This window comes from Apodemus sylvaticus, chromosome 3 (assembly GCF_947179515.1).
Source record: "Apodemus sylvaticus chromosome 3, mApoSyl1.1, whole genome shotgun sequence".
NCBI classification, from domain to species: domain Eukaryota; kingdom Metazoa; phylum Chordata; class Mammalia; order Rodentia; family Muridae; genus Apodemus; species Apodemus sylvaticus.
The window spans coordinates 44,839,558-44,856,633 of NC_067474.1; the positions used below are offsets into that span (position 1 = coordinate 44,839,558).

Sequence of the window (17,076 nt, forward strand, 5' to 3'; positions counted from 1 at the left end):
TGACCTTGTGGTTTGATCTGACCATACATGTTAAATATAGTAGGCAAAAATCAATTATCTTAAAAAAAAAGCTAAAACGAATGTACAGAAAAATAATCAAATAAAATAAATAAAGAAGCCTTTATAGACTAATTTCTATACCCAAGTAAAAACTTTAATAATGAGATGTTTAACTTTAAAAAACAAAATTTTCTTTAAACTAGTGTAGTTTTCATGAATCTCTCAAGCTGCAATTTGATATTTTTTTGTTTTGCTTTTTTGTTTTGTTTTTTTTATTGAATATATTCTTCATTTACATTTCAAATGTTATACCCTTTCCCCAGCTTCCCCCTCCCTAAAATCCCCCAACCCATCACCCCACCCCCTGCCTCCAAGAATATGCTCCTCCACCCCACCCACTCCCACCTACCCCCACTCGATATCCCCATGCTGGGGCATCTATTGAGCCTTCATAGGACCAAGGGGAAATCATTTGAAGTGTAAATAAAGAATAAATTGAATAAAAAAAAGAAAGAAACCATTTTATAAAAACAAAGAGGGCAGATTGGAGGAGAGGAAGGGCATTGTAGCCCTATCCAGAAGCCCCAGGGTTCCCAGAGACTAAGCCATCAACCAGGGGGTACACAAGCTTCCAGCCAAAAGAGTGGCAGAGGAATGCCTCTTCGGGCAATTCGATATTTTAAAAATCAGGTTAAATTCATTATAAAGGAATTAAGATATAGGCTCCTTTTTATCCTCATAACACAGTAGCTGTGTTAGTTACCTTTCCTGATGCAATGATATAAAAGATCCTGATTATCCTTGGGGACTCCCAGAGACTGACCAACCAACCAAAGAGCATACAAGGACTAGACCTAGGACTCCTTACATATATGCAGCGGGCATGCAGCTTAGACTTCATGCGGGCCGCCCCAAAACTGGATGGAGCAGGTGCTGTCCCTGAATCTGTTGCCTGCCTGTGGAGGCAGGTAGGATTCTTAGGAAGGCATGGTAGTAGCAGCAGCACAGGCAGAGCTATGTTTAGGTGGAGAGAAAACACACAGAAAAACAGGAATCAGACCAGACCATAAGTCTTCAAGATGCATCCACAATGATGACATTTTCTAGTGTGGCTTCACCTCCTAAATATTTCACAACTCTCTCACCATGTTCTCAGCTAGGAACCACCAGTTCAAACATATGAGCCTATGGAGGTCATTACAGACTAAAAACATATCAGTAAAATTTGATAATCATATTATATTGTTTAAAATATGTTTAATTATCTATTATAATCATCTATTCTATAACTGTACCTGTACCTTAACACCTCTTTCTATTCTAATAATTTTTCAAATTCCAAATTAGTATGCTCAATCTCAGACACCTATCACAAACATACAACTTGGAATTTCATTGGGCCTGCACAAGGCTAGCCAAGCCATAGCCACATCTTAAAATTAATTACATTCTCCATTATAGCTTCATTAAAAACCCATGGTATAAACATAATTTTTTTAGGATCAGTTAAAAACATAGTTGTTTTCACTTTCATTTATATTAAATTTTTCATCACAGCATAATAATATTGAGTTTTCATCCAATATATATACCTTTGGTTTGAATAACAAGTCTTAATTTTTCCTATTAATTTATTAATTTATTCATTTTACATCCTGATCACAGCTCCTACTTCCCCTCCTACTTCCCCCATCACGTGATCTCTCCCCTCACTATCCCTTCTTCACCTCTAGGAATAGGGAGGTCAGTTATGATGGATCAACCTACTCTGGTACCTTAAGTTGCTGTAGGACTAGGTACATCCTCTCCAAACGAGGCCAGAGAAGACAGCCGAAGTAGCAGAACAGAATCCACAGGCAAGCAACAGATTCAAGGACAGAACCTGCCTCAGTTGGTGGGGTACCCACGCTGCAGCGTGCTATAAATGTGCATGAGGCCCAGGTTCAATATGGTCTTTGGTCTGTGGTTGAGTCTCTGGGAGTCCCCAAGGATGCAGGTTAGTTGAGAAAAATATATGGAACATTTCACAAACTTGAGTGTCATCCTTGCAAAAGGGCCATGTTAATCTCCGTATCTTTCCAATTTTAGTTTATCTGCTGCTGAATTAGGCAATCCAGTCTCAATTTTATTCTATTGCAATCATTTCATATCACTAATTGTATTTCTATTGTGTTTTATATGAGGACATATTACTATAGTATATATAGTTTTAAATACGTAACTTTCATTTATCCTTATCTGATGCCCTATAAATAACTCTTCAACACTCCAAAAATCTAAGAATGTTCCACTACATACTATTTTTCTATGTTGAATGGTATGCCAAATGAATCCCGAGTCCATCTGACTCATCAGTAGGTTTTCTCAAGATTACCACCACCTGATAAAATAATGACTTGGAAATATTATCACTAGTTTAGGCTGTCAACTTGATGGGGTTCCCGAATCAGTAGGGAAGCGAGCATATGAATAGTTCTCTGAAGAATTTTCTAGAATAAGTTAACCGAGGTAGGAAACTCCAATCTAAATGTGTATAACACCATTCTGTGGACAGTGTCCTGGACGGAACCAAAAGGAGAAGGCGACTGAGCAGAAGTCTTCCTCTCTCTTCTTCCTGACTGAACGTGATCTGATCAGCCAGCTGCTTCAAACTTCTGATGCTACAACTCCCCCAAAGCTGCAACATACCTCACAATGAGAGCCAACATAAGCCTTGTTCTTCTTTAAATTGTTTTTATCAAGAACGTTGTCCAAGACCGAGTAAAGTACAATGAGTAATGCATAACCAGAATAGGAAACAGAGACAAGACATGATTTGTTCTTTAGATGCTAATGTCTGTTTCCACCAATCACACACAGAGTTCTAAGGATCCACAAATCTACAACTTAGTCTTATGCTCTAGGATCTCAAATATCTTCATTCTATAATAGGCTTAGAAGCTCATACTCTGAACTCCATGTCTATGTATGATTTAAATGAGGTCATTCTTCATCAATTTTGTTTCATGAACTAGTTTTTCATTAAAATGGCAAGCAGTATTGTTCAGTTAGTGTCTGGAAGTTGTTTTAGGAACTTAAGGGACTTCATATTGAAGAGATTATGTAGGAATCCAGTTGCAATGGATAAGTAGATCATAAAATGTCAAATTCTCTCACAGAGTTCACAATAAACTCCTTGAATAATCAGCAGAACTAAATGCTTGTCTATTTTCTTTGAAATAAGATGTCTCATAGGTATGTATCCTACTCAAAGCACCTGTCATATAAATATAACTCATAGTTTCATCAGTTGATCCATCTAAAGTACATACATTCTTCTTGATGGACTCATTCTACTTATTTGCTCTTCTAGAAGCCTGTTCCTGATGATTATTGAAGATCTTCTCTTAGTTTAAAAAAATATAGTAAGAAGGTGACTGAACCAATAAAAGCTTAACATCTTTCCAATTTCTATAGAGATAGCATTTTACATGATTACTGAATTTTATATGAAATCTTATCCAGAGATGAGTTTGACATATCTTATTGTGTATTAAATTATTAAGTAATAGACATAGCTAGACCAAAACAAATATTTTTTACAAATTAATAATATAGTGGTTGTATAAAACACATGCCTACTTCCCTGAATTTCTTGACATAATCTTAAAAAAAACCATGTCTTTCTCTTTTTAGTATAATAAATCTATAAACTTTCCAACTTGCATTTATTAATATTGAATGACTTGTAGATTGCAGTTTTAAAAGTAAGTATGAGAATTTAAAAATAATATATTCATACATTAAATATCACAATTTGTTATAGATTTCTCATATAAGTAAATGATTAGAAATGTGTCTGGTACTGCATGTGCATGCAACGAATAAGATTCAACATTGAGACATTGTGTCTGGTTAGTGAGAAAATGGCAAAAATCATGTGAATAGGGCAAGAATACAGTGCTGTTGAGGAAGCATTAATTCCAGGAGGATTGTAGGTAGGAAAGGAGAGGGTTAATGGTAGGAGCCTTGCAGGCAGATGGAGAACTTAAGAACATACTGAGCTGGGATTTTAGGAGAGTGTGAAAGGTGACAAACTAGAGACTTAGAGCAGAGGATTTCCAGACAGACTAAAGAACAAGATAGAAATGAGAGTCTGCAGGGAGCCTGGGGGTTGGATGTGCTAAGATGGATGGGAGAAAGTGATTTGAAATGAAACTGTAACTATAGATTGAAATTACAAAGTCTGTAATTTTATTAAAGCATTTGTTTTTCTGCCTTGGAAACAGAAAAAAATGTCATATTTTAGGTAGTAAGGAAACAACAATGCAGAGTAAACTATCTTAGTTTATCCCAGTTGCTATTACCTAATGCCATAGGGTCCTTAGTAATTTGAGAATATGAACATTTATTTATCCCAATTCTAGATTTTGGGTCCAATATTGAGATAGTGTTTTGTTTTGCTGTCTGGTCTGCTTTGGAGGGACCTCCTAGCTGCCATACCCTCACAGCTCAGAAAGCTAGAACAATACTTCTCTGGAAGCTCTTTTATAAATACGTCTCTCATTCATCAGGGAGACCTCTCATAGTAACATGTGTCTAGAAGTCCTCTACTCAATTCTGGGACTGTATGTTCTACTATAAATTTGAAGAGATATGTTGAACTCATAATAATTGCCTTAATAAAATCTAAACAATATTTTAAATATTACCTTGGTGAAGGAACTGAATAGAGAATGTAATAAAGAGAGAAGTAAAAATTAATATTTTCCTTTTCTCTTGCAAAGTTATAAAATTACTTATCTTAGCGAGTAAGAAGGTGATCACATCTGAGAATGAACTCACCATTCATTCTTAGTTCATAATCACCCAGAGAGAGAAAGGGAAAGGTCTTAAGAGTCACATGCTAGAAAATTCTTAACCAGAATAGAACTGGTGTAGTGGCAAGCTGGCTGGAGTGAGGGAAATAGAGAAAGAACCAATATCTGGAGAGCTTCTTATGTGGGAAGAGCTTTACTGAACTCATTAGTTCAATCACTAAATCTTTAGAAGAAAATAAGAGCAGTGAGTATTCATGGCAGGGAAATTGACTTTTGGTCTACAGATTGTTGCAGTATCTCCATATTTTAGGATGAACAATCTGCATCAAAGAACTTAACTCCAACAAACTGAATGATACATAAACACGTAAATGACTTAAAATCAGGTCTGGACTAGGTTTAAGACATGTCTATGACTTATTTAATAACATACAAAATGTATTTTATTGGCTGAACAATAAGAAAAGCAGGAGATAGAAATTGGGTACGCAGTTTTAGGGTTAAAAGCTCTCCCACAAAGTGACCAGTTTCCTTCTTGTCTGTAAGTGTGGGATGCCCTTAGGCCTCTCAGCAAGCAGCATTATTCTTGCCAGAGGCCAGTGTTTCCAGACGTGCATAAGCTAAAATGTTTCCAGGTTTGACATGGCCAGACACCAGGGATCCCAGAGGCTGACTTAGGTTTTTCTTATGTCTTTTCCCCTGAGGAAATAACCCTATTCTGTAACCCACACTGAGGAGGTGATTAAAACCTGGAGGCACCTGGACACCTGGGATGGACATGAGTGTGAGAAGCTCAAATTCTCACACTTCCATTTCTCCATTTAGTAAAACCTTATAAATTCCAGAACAGCTTCCCTCAGTGGTATCTCACCATTCAGCACCTACCCACCTGTTGCAGAAGAGTTCTGCCTTTTTCTTTCTTTTATGTTTCCTATAAGAAAATACATTTTCTACATCTCATCCTTTGCAGTCCGTGAATGTTGTTCTTTAAATTTGCAAAAAAAGTCATCCTAGCTGGAAAAAAGCTTGAAGCAATTCTACTGATGTCAGGAACGAGATGCGGACAACCACTATCCTCACTCTTTTTCAATCTTGTGTTCCAAATATTATCAGGAGCAGTAAGGCAACGGAAGGAAATTAAATAGATATCAATATGGGAAAAACTATATTTATTTGCATATGGCATGATACTATATATTAGAGATCCCTAAAACTCTACCAGAAAACTTCTGGAAATGATTACTTTATAAAACTGGCAGGATATACAATCAACTGTCATAAATCAAGTTTTTCTGTATACCAAGGACAAACATGAGGAGACAGGGATCACAGTCACACTACCATTCTCAGTTGACTTAAAAAAAAATATATTAAAATTTCAAGGAATAAACCGAAAAAGGAAGTGAAGTGCCTCTACAATAAAAATATTAAATCTCTAAAAAAAAAAGAAAGAAGGAAAGAAAGAAAGAAAGAAGGAAAGAAAGAAAGAAAGAAAGAAAGAAAGAAAGAAAGAAAGAAAGAAAGAAAGAAAGAAAGAAAAAATAGTAAGAGAGAAAGGCACAAGAAAATGGAAAGATATCCTAGACTAAAAACTTGGTAGGAAAATATTGAGGAAAAAATCATGTTATCAAAAGCCATTTAAATAATCATTGCGATCCCAATCAAAATTCCCATCTCGTTATTCAGAGAAAGAGAAAAAAAAATCTATCTTAAAATTCATATGGGACCAGATAGCCAAATCAATCTGAACAAACCTAAGAGTGCTGAAAGAATTACTGTGCAGGATCTTAAGATAGATTACAAAGTCATTGTAATAAAAACAATATAACTGTCACAAATATAGGCATTTATACCAATGTAACAAAACTGAAGATAAAAACATGAATACATATAACCTTAGCCATTTAACATTTAATAAAGATGTCAAAATATAGGTTGAAGAAAAGAAAGCATCTTTGAAAATTAGTACATGCAGCACTGGATGTCCTCAGGCAAAATAAAATTAATCCACACCTATCGCCTTGCAAGTGGATCTAACTAACTCCAAGTGGATCAAAGGCCCACACATGAAATCTGAAACTGCTAAAACCAAATGACATTTAAGACCAAATGACAATTAGTATTTCATATAACTAAATATGCTGCTGCAGAGTTAAAGAAACAATTAACCCAACAAAGAGAAGGCCACAGAATGTAATGGAATCTTTTCCAGCTACACATCTGACAAATAATGAATACTCAGAATAGATAAAGAATTCAAAAAGAGAAAAAGGAAAAAAATCAACGTATGTATCTGAAATCTAGCTTACAGTTTCGGAGGCTTATTCAATTATTATCATACCAGGAAACATAGCAGTATGCAGGCCAAAAATGATATTGGAAAATGTGCTTAAGAGTTTACATCTTGGTCTGTAGGCTGCAGAAGGACTAGGCTTGACTTGAGCATATGAGACATCCAAACTTGCCTTCATGGTGACACACTTCCTCCTCCCAGGCAAACATGCTAATTATGCCTCTCCCTAATCTTTCACACACTTGAGTCCATGGGAGCCATTCCTATTTAAACTATCACACGAGCAAATGAGGGGAGAATGAGAAACGATCATGTTGAGTTTTGTAAGCAGACCCAAAAAGACAACTATCCCATGTTCTTTTTCATCAGATGCTTCAGGTAGTCAGATGTCTGCAGAAACCTGGAAATTAAAGAGAACCATTTCTGGGGTGAGTGGTAGGGAAAAATAGAAAGAGGTATAGCCAGGTACAGAACATGTGATGGGGAAATGGGGAAAAGTGACCCTCTAATTGAGGGGGTAAGATAAATATAGAAGAAGGAAGAAACATATAATTTCAGTTCAATATATGAAAAGGCCATAAGCAATCATTCTACTTAAATCATTTACCAAAAATATCTATGGAACATATAACTTTATATATAAATATACATACAGTTTAAATGAAATTTTCTCATGTGGTATGACCATGGTCCTTCTACCAAAGCAATCTAACAAAAATGCCATCACCAAGCAGAAGAACCCTTCTTTTGAGCTGTTGTTCAGTGTTACCCAAGAGACTCCAAAATATTACAAACTATTGCTTCTGCCCTTGGTTGCCTCCAGAAGTGGGAGGTAAGGCCCTATTGCTGAAGACACCATGCACTTTATTCACAAGGCCCAGAGTCCCCCCAAATTGATATTGTTCTGAATGACATCTCCTGGAGAACTAGCCTTGATGATATCAGAAAGGGCCATGCAAGCTTCCAAGAAAGAAAGCCATCAACAGTCCTTCTACTCTGTAAACCACAGTAACTACCAGCATGTCAAGATGAGCACCATTATGGAGTAGTTGTACACATAACTTTGTGGTAACTGATAGCTCTTCAATTATATGTAATACCCATTTAACAAGAAGGAAATCTTTCTTAGTACTGAAGTCCTGGTCAACTGTTCAGGGGTAGGGAAGTCATAAATATTGGAAGCAACCTATAACCACTACTTTACTAAACCAACATGACACCAAACCACATTCTAAATATTTGTCCTTATACCCACAGATGAGTATAGGCCTCACTGTCATAAAAAAATAATATTTGCAACAATCAGAGATCATTACAGAAACCTACAACCAATCAAAATACAGTGAAGTAGAGCCTCTGTTCAAATGGATACTCCTACAAAACATCAGGAAACATTGCAGAAGCAGGGATGCAAAGATTGTAAGTCAGGAAATCAGGGATGTGCTGTGAGATTGTGTCTCCTAGCATCTGCTTCAATGGTTCCTTATTGCCTTTCTCAGCTATTGGTAGCAGCCATGATCCATCCACCTCCTCTTTCTCCCTTTGTTCTTGTCCTTCTGTAAATGTGATGTGATAGAACATTTTTATTGTATTCTTTGAGATGACTGTCCCATTATGCCTTGGGGCCCTTAATTTTATTTTGCTGTTAACATAGTCAGACTAAGGAATAATCAGACTAAGGAATAGGAGTATCCTCATGCTGCCTCTTTTAGAGCTCTTTAGATATGACTGTATCCTCTAGATTCTCTATTGTGTTCTCTACATTAAGGGCACTTAGATCCATGTTGCACATGATAAATCACAACATGGCTTTTCTAATCCATGCAGCCTGACTGCTGGCCCTCGTTATAAGGCAGCCCACCCAGAGGGCTATCATGCTTGTCTGCTATCTGAATGGAGAAACATAATATGGAGTAACAGATTATGAATTTATGACAAAGGGTCAGAGAGAACTTTTAAGAGAATATTAAAGTCTCAGCCCATAAGGCAACCAAGACATGCCCTTGCCAAGTTAGACAATCTTTAGAAACTAGCAGAAGCCCATGACATGTAAGGTTCAGATTGTGTTCCAAATAATTTTGAGGAAAAATGATTGGTTCAACATAAGCAGATTAAAATTAAGCAAATAAAAATACAGGAAACTCATGAAGGCTTTAGAGTATATGTCACATAAATTATAGTGGAGTGATCTAACAGACTATATTACTTCATAGATAAGATGAAGGACTGGATATAGAGAACTCAGGTCATTGTCACTAAGCATGCTAGATCTAATAGGCCTTAGAGGTCTTATTTCTTCATGGTTGTCACAGAAGGAGGAAGGAAGATAATGGAATCTCCAGAGGGTATTCTGTAATGGACAATGAAGATCTGAAAGACACTCCGATATATGCGCCTTTGAGTTCAGAGAAGGGTAACATGGCAGTCCTTGTCTGTATCTGGTTGACAGACCTTAAAGAAGAATGTGCCTATTGTTCTTCACTCAAGGCTGATAAACTATAGACTAGAAGATTAAAAAATGCCTTTTGTTGGAAAATATTAATCATTACATTATAATGATTATATTTTTATATTATATATAAAAATATATTATATTATAATAATTTTCCTACAACTTGATATCTTTATAAAAGGAAAAGTACAAAGATTTTTTTCAAGGTGCCTGCATTCAATTACAGATACATACTGATTGTAGATATAAGGCTTGCAAGCAGCTGGTCACCCAAATCTGTTAGAGGCTAGTAATGGCAGACATTTCTGTCAGCTTGGTCTTCCTTGAACCAGAGTGCTAGTTGCCATGTACCCATGATCTCATAAAGTTCAGAAATCAGAGAATGAATCTTCCAAATCAATCATTTCATTCTAAAGGGGAAAAATGGCATCTGTCTCTTGTAAGTCTCTCTTTCCAATGCAAAACCTATTCAGGGTTATAACACAGCCCAAGCAGGATGGGTGCTGTAGTTGGACATCTTCTTCCTAGATTCAACTGCAATTATGTTGTACACAGAGATTCTCTTCTCTCTACTCTGATCCTCAAATCAGTAACCCTTTTCTATCATCTTCAGTTTTAGAGTGGAAAAATGCTTTTGGTGTATGTATTATATAGTGGTAACGTGTTTTGTGTTATTCAAATCGCTAAAAAATACTGACTCTGGAAATGACAGGTATTTGGGCCTTCCAGTTTAGACCTAAGCCTGTTTGTCTCCAATGTGTGTCTCGAAATCTTGAGTCTGGTACCATGACTGTGACAGCAAGAATAAAAGTTAACAAAAAAGGTCCACAAGTAAAGGTATTGTGTCCTGGAAAACAGTGACAGACAAACCATTTCCAACAGAAATTATTAGGGTTTATCCCCTGATATAAAATTGCCTTTAATAAAAATCTGATAATGAAAAGCTTTCATTGAGAAGCCTCTAATTAAAATTTCTTTTGATCAGTACCCCATGCAAAGTCTTATGAAGTCTTCTTCAGTAAACCTTTTGCTAGATAGTAACAGTATCAATTCCATAATGCTTTGCTCTTCATCTGTAGCTTCTCTCATCTGTTACTTGTGCTCATCCACAACCAAACTCATGGCTGCCAATATTATTTTCTATATAGCTGTTGGGTTTCCAGGACCTTAGCTTTCTACAGAAACTCCATTATTCTCAAAGACACACCAGTATTCTTACAGTACATCCTTCATGGAGATATCATTTGTATGTGAAACAATTGACAAAAAGTAAATGTAAAAAATGATACCTTGCCACATAAAGCTGCCACATGGATTTATGACACAAATTCCATCCATTTGGTTTAATAGTTAATTATTAAATATCAGGTAAGAGAAATGGATTAATATCTCCTGCCTTGAGGACAATATCCATCTAAAGAAAGGAGACAGGTGTGCAGAGGAGACCAGACTCACATCTGGCAGCAGGTGAAGGCTCAGGATTGCTGGCCATGTGTACGCATTCACAATGGGTGGGTGATCATCACAACCTCAGGTGCACATCTGCTATTTCTCTCCTTACTCTGTTGTTCTACAACCGTGTAGAAGCCACTGTCACTGAGTACACCCTTTGCGAACCCTCATCCTGGTTGAAGGGCACAGCATGAAATGAGAATTTAATACCAATTTTTAAGATTTGGTAACTGCTAGGGTTGAGCAACTTTCTAAGTAAATAGCAGAGGGAAGAGCCAGACAGAGTTCAAAATCCAAGGTTAAGATCGATTGAATAAGACTGCATACTTCACTCACATATACACGTCTTACATATCACTTACATACAAACACACGGGACTTGAGAAGCTGAAAGAATAAAAAAGGGATTGCACTTAGTTCGGGTCAATTATTATAGATTCAAAATGGAAGTCATTGTCATTCGGTCTATCTAAAGCTAACGCCCTTGAAATGAAGACTGCCATAAGTAAACATGAAGTCCCCTGGTTTGTAAAACCCTAACTAGTCAAAGAGCAAGTGCCCTGCAGCAGGCTTGCATCCAAGGCCAGTGCAACAGCTTTCCATCTTCAAAGAAGTCACCACACCAATGAGGGCTTAGGGAGCTTATCATGCATGTTGATAGAGACCTTGCAAGGAGACACTATAGGGTGTATATTCAAACTCTCCCACATTTCAGTGACCAAAATTGACGCAGAATTACTGATAGTTGAGAATCAAAATGGCTTTTTAAATTAGGTCAACCTAGACCTAAATACTTGTATTTGTAATATATAAACAAAGATACATGGACAGAGGGCAGAGAACCATCCATTCAAGATAAATAAGATAAAAGTACACTTATTAGACATGGAAGTTTTTCAGGGCTCAAAACATTTAATCAGCATTTCTGACAATCTGTAGGAATCCAGTTAAATTTATGATCTATGCAAGTCTTATTATAAATTAAGTTATAAGTTAAATAAAGACCACAAGTCATATATTGTCACCTTTACTTCATTTCTTTATTTTATTTATATCTTCCTATTTTTATTGGCATATAGAATATTTGTATAATATATCTCACTATGAAACACATTGATTTTGAGCAAAAAGTTAATATATGCAATAAGATTAATATTTACAATAGGATCTAATATTAATTTCCTCTCATATTGACTTAAATGGGAAAGAAATTTCAGTCTTCATATCAGTCTATGAGTCTTACTTTTACCACCAGATCCAAGCCTAAAAGCGTACAACTAATGAAGAAGGCACTTAGTAATAATTAATATTGATATTTAATATTACAATTTACCATTTGACTATATAATATTGAATGCCCTATTAGTGATATTCATTTTCTTTGGGATATTACATGACAAAATCTGATGAGGATGTAAATGTAAGTAGCTTTCTGGCCTGGAAAGAGATCTCAGTTGGTAATGCACTTACAATAGAAATGCATGAAGAACTGTACCTGGAACATTGGGTACCTGGAACCCACGCACTGCTTGATACAGTAGCAGTTGTCTGTGATCCCAGCATGCCTGTGGAGAGATGGGAAGGAGGACTGGCAAAACCTTGGAAGTTTTCAGAATGCAGCTATCATAGTGTACATAGTAGCAAACAGAAGACCCTGTGTCAAGTGAAATGGAAGAGAAAGACTAACACCAGAAGTTGTCTTCTGACCTACATACGTATGCATGTGTACCAACACTTGCACATATATGCAATACATGGAAACAGAAACATACACATATACACAAACACACACAAAATTTAAAGAAAATTCAAATGTTTACAGTGTTGATTTTTTTCTTTATGGTTTCATGCACAAAAATCTATATAATTTCAAGTCCAGACAATTCTAGGACATACTCTTTGTCAGGAAAGTAACCAACATTGTCATCATAATCTCACTGAGCTTCAGCCACATGAAGCTACATGCTTTATAATAAATGCAGTTTTATAGTGAAATGTGGGTATGTGGGCTTACTATGTCCTTCAGGACTGAATCTGTCTGTTTGCTTAGGAATTGGTCACTATTGTTTGCACACATTGATCACACAGTTAAGTCCTAAGGAATACACTGAAGAAACTTGGACAAGACTTGCAGAAGCAGACTTGGACATATAAGGAAACATGTGTACAGTGGAATTGTGGTACTATATAATGATGGCCACAAATATCTAAGAGTGAATGAGAATCAATTACTTTTTAGAGTATAATGCCTATAGTCTCATTTTGACAATACCCATTCAAGTCAAGAAAGCCATATGCAAAAATATCTTTATATCTTGAGTAGATACATTCATTACTTTAAATTAGAGTGCTGAATATTAACACCACAACCTAAGACCTGTGTTGATTTACTGGTAATACTAAATATTAAATATAAGTTGCCAACCTTAATATGAAAATTTTCAAGACCAAATAACAACTGTCACAAAACACCAACAAGCACTTATAATAGTCTTAAACCATCAAGTTTTTCCCTTAAAGATTCTAAGAGTTTAATACCAGTGATTATCAAAACTATCGTGGCCAATAGGTAATAGTATTGAGAAATTTCACACATTTCCCCAAGAGTTTTGTGCAGGTGTAGTAATGTATTACGTATCAAGAGAGTGTCTCCATCTTCCACAGTGCAATGGTTTTGATACTTCTAATTCACATTCTGTGGTTCTCATTTTTCTTAAATGATCAAAATACAGAGGCCAGTAGAAGATCTCACAGTCACTACAAGTTAGTAACCATCCATGCAGTTATATGGCAAGTCCTTATTAGATGATCTTAATTATCAGAACTGACATATGGGATATGTTTATCCTTCTTTTCTAGTCTCTATTTAAAATTTATTTAAATATAATCTTAATCAAAATAAGGTGAATCAAATGAGTTTCCCCCACTATAAACATTAGCATGGAGACATTAAGTTCTTGAAGAATCAAGTTAGATTTTAACAGAATTTCTGAAGACCTTGAAAGAAAAACAGGTAGAGAAAAGCCACCAAGATCAGGTTTCTAAAACATGGTATTTGCAAAGAAATCAAAATGAATAAGGCAGTTTGGAAACAAGGATGGAACTTGTATTTCTAAAATAGAATGTGGTTTATAGGAAAATTTCATAGGCAAACAGCCTAGATTCTAGTGGAAGGCTGGTGATTAAACATGTAGGGAGAGTCAATGAGAAACCCAGGCATTCTTTTTTCTCATTGTTAAATCACAATAAAAAAATCACAATTAAAATAAATCATTATTAAATGCTAAAGTAGAATGAAATCTAGTACCTGGATTTTCGTTTTAGGAGAACATCAAGATCCGTTTCCAAGTTTGCTTGTTTCTTTGCTTGTTTGTTTGTTTTGGTCTGTCTCTCTGTCTGTCTCCATAAGGAAGACTGTCCCAGAACAGCTTCTGATCTCCATCTCTCCTTGTCTGATTGACTGACTGGTGGCTCTTCATAGCTAGGATTTTTTTTCCTTTGGCTTTTGTGAAAAGGATGCTGGTCCGGACTGAGTTATGTTAGGATTCTAGGGAAGCAAATGTCTATCTGAGCAAGTTCTCAAGCAGCAGCATAGTGATAACTGGGCGGGGAAAAAAATCAGTCTTATTTTAGTCAGAAGAATAGGAGAATTATCAGTTTATGTCTCATTCTGTCATTTTATCTGCTTTGCCTCAGCTGTCTCATGATGAACTAGGGAAGGGAAGGGAGGCACTCTATTTAACTGAACATAAGAAAAGCTGGAGTCCAGAGCTGACGGTACATCTACCCTATTCTGCCACTCCATGAGGGCTGTTCCAGCTTCTCCAAGTATTACTTTGACGCACAACATTAGATGCTCTATATCATTCCTAAAGTTCTTCCGATAGTTAATAATGAAATGGCCTGAAAGACAGATTCAATCTGAAACAACTTCCAGAATCTTAACATGTTTCAAAAAGTAAAAGGCAAGTGTGATTAATTACTTACTTCTCTGTCAGACAGTTCTAATCATTAAGCTTTGTTAAATTTCACAACATGAATTGTATGTCTTTACCACATTCTATGGACAAAGTACATGGATTTTAAGGATTAGTCACCTATATTAAAATCATAACAAAATTAAAGGGTAGATTTTGAACCTAACTAGATCAGTGGGATTTTAAATTTTAAATCATCACTTAAAATAGAACTGGCTAGTGGATCTTCTTATATAGCTTCAATGAATTGAAATATCAATATTAATCACTATTAGCCTTACAAATTGTCTCATTAAAACATGTCTCTGTGTGTGTGTATATATGACTGTACATGATGTGAATGTATGCAAGATGTACATACAATAGAACATATATAAAGATCAGAGAACAACTTTATGGAGTTGGTTCTCTCCTACCTTTAAGTGTTTTTCAGGGATCAAACGTAAGTAACCAATTTGAACTGTTGGGATTAATATCTTTACTCACTAGCCCTCTCAGTGCATACATGCCTTTTCATATTTTTGTTTTTTACAAATACATTGATAGAGTAAAAATTGCATATCATATAGTCTTTATAACTGTATAAATATGAAATAGTTTATATTTATGTATTAGTTATTTAATATATACTTTATGATCATTTATGTTCACTTTTTGTCTCAGTAATCTCCACATTTTCTTTAGTCAACATTAAAAACTTTACTACATATATATATGTATATATATATATATATGTATAGCAACTAACTCCACAGATCAGACACAATGGAAAATAAATGTGCCTAGAAAGTATCACAATTCAGTCATATCACAGAAAAAATACATATTTATATAATGTGAAATTAAATTCCCAAGAAAAAGTCTATACCTGCATTCAAGAGTCTTGGAAACTAATTGATAGATTAGAAATTCATGATATGAATGTTTAAAATTTTGTAAATCTAGAAACAACACTATCTTGTTCATCTTTTGGTCTCTGGATGTCCACTGGTTGCTATCTTCTATGTCTACCTCAATCAGCAACAACCCTATGACTAACAAGAAAATATTTTTGGTTTGTATAGACTTAGAAAACCACTATTTCCAATAACCCAAATGTTAAGATAGCATATGGGATAAATGGCAGAATTCCTCTTGAGTTTCTGTATCTTACACTCCTGATATTTCAACCACTGTATTTGGGGAAAAATGACTCCATATGATTCCATTTGTTCACTAACTATGAAAATGTTATGAAATTGTTTTCATGTTAGAAGATTTATTTTGGGACAACTTAAATTTTTGTTAGTAAACCATGGTCATTCATACTTGTCTCAAAAATAGACTCTGATTTGCCTGAGATCAGAGCAATAGTGATGGTAAAAAGAAAGTTACTATTCTTTTTCTCCTTATTATGTTGAATTAACATCTTAGTGTATTAAGTATCCCCATATACCTTGTTGCTCTATATGTAAATAGAAAAGACCTGAAATTCCTAAGTAGTTAAATGTAGTAAAATTGAAGATGCCATAAATTTTTGCTGTTTTAACAAGTATGATTCAATTTCAGTCATTAATTTAATTTTTAGGAGACTTTAATATGCTAATTATCCTTGAGTTAGAGAAAATAGCTTTTAAGAATTGTAGTATTTTCTGAAGTAGTAAAGCATAAAATTTTAATAATAGCAAGGTTTGTTTTTTTTGCAAAATGGAAGAGTGTTTATGTTTCTTTCATCTAAATCTATTTTAGAATCAAATATCATGTGATTTGCAATAACCATGATGGATTAAAGAGAATATGCAGAAAATGTGTTGAGCAGAATCAACCTCCCAAATCATTGTAGGATTGCAGTGTCATCTGAATTTTCCAATGGGGAAACTCAATGTTGAAAATTAAACAAAAATTAAAGATTGTGTGAAGTATAAGAGTGTTTGCCAACTAACTGTTATCACGCGTCAATTCTGACCTTTGGAGTAACGTCCTCAAAGTGCCAAAGCCTTTCCCCTAGTATCCAGCTCTACCTGCTCACTGGAAGGCTTATTATAAGAGGAAATTTGAAAACTTTCTGCAACATACTAAGAGTTCCACAAAATCTAGTTATTACATGAACAAAAATCCAATTGT

General features: G+C 35.3%; 1 non-coding gene across 1 annotated transcript; it reads right to left on the reverse strand.

Moving 5' to 3' along the window:
- Nucleotides 1–2,008: 2,008 nt before the first annotated feature.
- Nucleotides 2,009–2,112, reverse strand: LOC127681835 (U6 spliceosomal RNA). Its single transcript, XR_007977195.1, has one exon. It is a non-coding gene; the product is annotated as a U6 spliceosomal RNA (small nuclear RNA).
- Nucleotides 2,113–17,076: the final 14,964 nt, after the last annotated feature.